The following is a 4,662-nucleotide window of genomic DNA, read 5'->3' as shown; positions in this document are numbered from 1 at the left end:
CGTCCCGGACCCAAAAACACCCGAGCAGACGCTCTATCCCGCCTTCCTCAAACCACCGAAAGGGTAATAACCCCGGAGACCATTCTCCCTCCAGCCCTGATTGTGGGTCCCATTCAATGGGCACTCGACGAAGAGATCCGCCAGGCCACCCACTCCGAACCAGCTCCGCCGGGAGGTCCAGAAGGGAAGGTCTCATCCACTCTCCACTGTACCCTTCTGGACTCGCTGCATTCCTCTCTGGGCTCTGGACATCCAGGCAGCCAGCAAACCCTCTCTCTCCTCGAAACCCGGTATTGGTGGCCCGCTATGGCGCAGGAGGTCCGGCGCTTTGTCCAGGGATGCTCAGTCTGCGCCATCACCAAATCCCCTCCGTCACCTACCTCAAGGCAAACTGGTACCCCTTCCCATACCTCACCGGCCCTGGTCCTACATCGAAGTCGACTTCGTCATCGACCTCCCCGAGTCTGAATCCCATACATGTATTCTCGTAGTTGTTGACCGATTCTCAAAAGGATTGAAACTTCTCCCCCTCAGAAAATTACCCACGGCCATGGAAACCACTACACAGTTATTCCACTAAGTCTTTCGCAACTTCGGCATCCCGGAGGATATCGTGGGCCCCAGTTCATCTCCCGATCTCCAGGTCTGGAGGGCCTTCTTCCACCTCCTGGGCGTATCCAGAGGTGAGGCATACTGATATCACCCACAGTCCAACGGCCAGACTGAGCGCAAGATCCAAGAGATCGGGAGATACCTCCATAGCTATTGCCACCAGAACCACATTCGTCTCCGACTGCCCTGCCGCAAGCTGAGTCCCCGCTATATCGGACCATTCACCATCCAGAGGCAGATCAACAAAGTCACATACAGGCTTGAACTTCCTCCTCACTACCGCATCGCACCTACCTTCCATGTCTCACTGCTCAAACCCTGTGTTCACCCTATATCTGCTTCTTCCCCAGGGCCTGACGAATACGGCGTACCTCCTCATCGCGGAAGAGGAGACCATCTACAGAGTCAATTCACTTTTGGACTCCCGGCGTTGAGGCGGCCGCCGAGAGTATGTTGTAGATTGGGAGGGATTTGGCCCCGAAGAGAGATCATGGGTTCATAGAGATGATGTGCTAGATCCCTTACTCCTCAGTGACTTCCATGATCGTCACCCAGATCGTACCGCTCTCCGGAGCCGCGGCCTTCCTCGACGTCGGGGTGGTGGTGGTGGGGGGGTACTGTCAGGGAGAGTCCAGCCTCGTCAGGCCCAATCATCTCACACACCCGTTCACAATCACCGGAGTACTGATCAGCCGCACCTGGCACCACCTCATCAGCACTAGTTTAATTGCACAGCCACTGCAGTCACACTTCGTCTGGTCTTGAGTTCACTATGCTACTCCTTACCTGACTCACTGAACCCGGACTCCATCCTGATACCTTCCTGTCTCTGTGCCATCCTCTTCAGCCCGATCCACCAAGGAACCCGTCATCACGTGAGCCCGATCCCTTCCATTCCATAGACTGTTGCTCTAACCCATTTGCTGTCCATCTCTCTCACTCTCCCAGCACCTGTTCAATAAAGCTCTGATTACTTTACCTCTCCTTCTGTACTGTGACACATATATTGCACATACATGTTCCCATATAAATGTGAATGTATGTACACACATATATACAATCATTCACAGTATGTAAGAGTTACAGCAGATTTCTAGTTCCCAGCATGCTTTACTTCTGACTGTTAAAGGAGAGTAAATCTTCAAATGAAATATTATTTAACATGTTTTGCTCAATATTAATATAGTGGGAGATCTGTTAGTGTTTAATGTTCTATTATTTTGGAATTTAAAAGGGTTTCTGGTATGTGAGTTTTTGGGGTTACTACTGTGCTGAAGAGTAGAGCCTGTGGTTATGCTGACGACTGGCCTAACACTAAGACTATATATTACTTTATTTAAAAAGTAATGGGCTGCACTCTTCAGCATGCTGATAGTCTCTTTGCTAAATACTTTAGTACATGCAGGTTTGCTTATGCTGTTAACTAGCTATATATATGAAAATATCAAATGTGTAAATAATTATAAAATCTAACAGATATATTATATATGTCTATATATGTGTGTATATACTGCATGAGTGCAATATATTTATACACATACACATCTACTTGTTATGAAGTGTATGACTGAATATAAAATTACATATAATATATAATTAAATGTATTGTCACATATTTTTCAATATATGAAAGCGGCAATTCCTTATGTATTATTCAATATATTGCAATATATTAACACAATATATAATTCTGTAAATTTCCAATATACAGTTTCTACTAAATACTGAGCAAAGGGTCTGAATACTTAGGACCATGTGATATTTCAGTTTTTCTTTTTTAATAAATCTGCAAAAATGTCAACAATTCTGTGTTTTTCTGTCAATATGGGGTGCTGTGTGTACATTAATGAGAAAAAAAAATTACTTAAATGATTTTAGCAAATGGCTGCAATATAACAAAGAGTGAAAAATTTAAGGGGGTCTGAATACTTTCCGTACCCACTGTATATATACAGTATATATGTAAGTAAATATATTTTCTTTTTGTAAGGGAAGGGTGAACAAATTATGATTTTTATTTTGGGGTGAACAAACCCTTTAACTATCACTTACAAGACACACATAGAATGTAAATAACAAATTCTGGTATCATTTACATATTTCATTCGAAACCTGTATGATTTTTTTCTTCTGTGGAGGAAAAAAAATACATTTTGAAAGACGCTTTTGAAACAACCTAAGCAAAAAAGACAGAACTTTGATTTTCTAATTAAGATCTATACAATAAATACTACATAGAACAATCATATTTTACACATTTGAATTGTTCTTTTTTAAGTATAATTTCTGTTACTACAAAACTATTTTCAAATGTGTGACTAACCAGTTCTCGAATTCTCAAATCTACTTGAATCCAGTGTCAATTTGGTACCAAAGAAGACTTATTGCAAAGGTTCTTGATCATCTGATATCTGGAGATGACTTGCTCTGGGGAACCAGTGTGTTGGAAGAGATCAGGTTTACAAAGCTCGGCTTAGCAGCATGGTAACCAAAATGTTATCCTGTGAAAATGGCTTCAGCAAAGCTGCATTACATGTGCAGATGTTTTCTGCTCCCCATCCTGTCTTTCTTTCCTGGGTTTGTCAGAAAAAAATTGCACATCATTGCCAGCCAACAGCTCTGGGCACCATCCCCTGGTTGTTTGAGAGAAAATGCCAGTCATTTTGGCGGAGCGCAGACGCTCACAGACGGCACAGGCGGGCACAGATGGCACTAATGGACAAGCAGAATCCAACAGAGGGAGCAGGAACGAGCCACCGAGGAGAGCTATTCCAAATAGCAGCAGTGAAAGCCAGGCCCTGCTCAGCTTTAGCAAGGTTACCACTGCAGCGTTTCATCATAAAGAATTTAAAGTGATAAAATAATCATAAGGGGGAGAAATCGACAGATTTGGCTAGATGCCAGGGGATCAGATGGGAAGAGACTGTTCTTAGTTAAATACATGTTCCATTGTAGCAAAACTTCAGACAGCAGGTATCCGCAACAGCTTGCCAGTTGAAGAGCAGGGATTGTTGTTTGTAAATGTTGTAAATCAATAAATGTTTCATGCTGCCGAGGATGCTCCCGAGGATGCATGCTTAAAATGATACTCATTTTAGTGACTGATATACTGGTCATAATAATTTTCATGAACTCGTGACTTAAAAAAATGCCACTGAAAAGTCTTCAAAATATGATATTGTTTATATAATGTAAAGAGCCCATTCATGCTTTGTTTCTCAGTAATACAGCTACTGGAATAAAAATGCTTACTGCTTGTCATTAGAATTGCTTTGCTTGGGTATTTCATTGAAATAAAATACGATAAAAAATTGTTATATTGTGATAAAACAAGATAAAATAAAATAAGTTTAAAATAAGTTCATATATTAAAAAATAAAATGCCTTCCTCTCTGTGAAAGTTTTCTTTCCTCTAATAGTTTCTGTGTTTGAAGTGTATGTAGCAAAGCATACAAACATGTTTTTCATTTTACATGAGAGACAGGTGCAAATTATGAGAGCTGTAATGTGCTTGTAGTTCCTGTGTTTAATCACCGAAAGCCCTCAAGCCACAGAAATCTCCACTTCCTCACTCCTCTGCTTGTATGTGAATATTTCCCTTCTTCCCCTCCTCAGAGAAATCTCACGACACTGCAAATGAGCATCCAAACAAAGCTGTTGGGCTCATCTGTACTTTTTCATTTCTGGCCTGTCCCTGCAGATTCAACTGGCCTGCAGTCAGGCCCCTAGACACGATAAACATTCAGCTGCACAAAAACCATAAGCTTGCATACAGGCTCGCAGTCCAAAAAAAACACACTAACTACAATCTAAAAACGTCTCGGTTACGTATGGTAACCCTCGTTCCCTGAAGGAGGGAACGGAGACGTCACGTCGGATGACCGACGAAATTGGGATCTCGCTTAGAGGGACCAATCTACTTCGAGTGTAAACTAAACGAGCCAATGCACATTGGCATGCGATTATTGCATCCAGCTGCTGCTGATCACAGCGTGAGTATAAGTAGGCAGCAGATGCAGCGCATATTCAGGTTTTCGCTGAGGAGCCGAG

General features: G+C 42.6%; 1 protein-coding gene across 1 annotated transcript in view; it reads right to left on the bottom strand.

Moving 5' to 3' along the window:
- Positions 1-4,662, bottom strand: part of LOC107602005 (anthrax toxin receptor 2-like) — a 68,538-nt gene that overhangs the window by 15,254 nt on the left and 48,622 nt on the right. The window lies entirely within an intron of this gene.

The sequence above is a fragment of the Sinocyclocheilus grahami genome, unplaced genomic scaffold (assembly GCF_001515645.1).
Source record: "Sinocyclocheilus grahami isolate Dianchi unplaced genomic scaffold, SAMN03320097.WGS_v1.1 scaffold317.1, whole genome shotgun sequence".
NCBI classification, from domain to species: Eukaryota; Metazoa; Chordata; class Actinopteri; order Cypriniformes; family Cyprinidae; genus Sinocyclocheilus; species Sinocyclocheilus grahami.
This window is presented reverse-complemented; position numbering and strand designations above follow the sequence as displayed.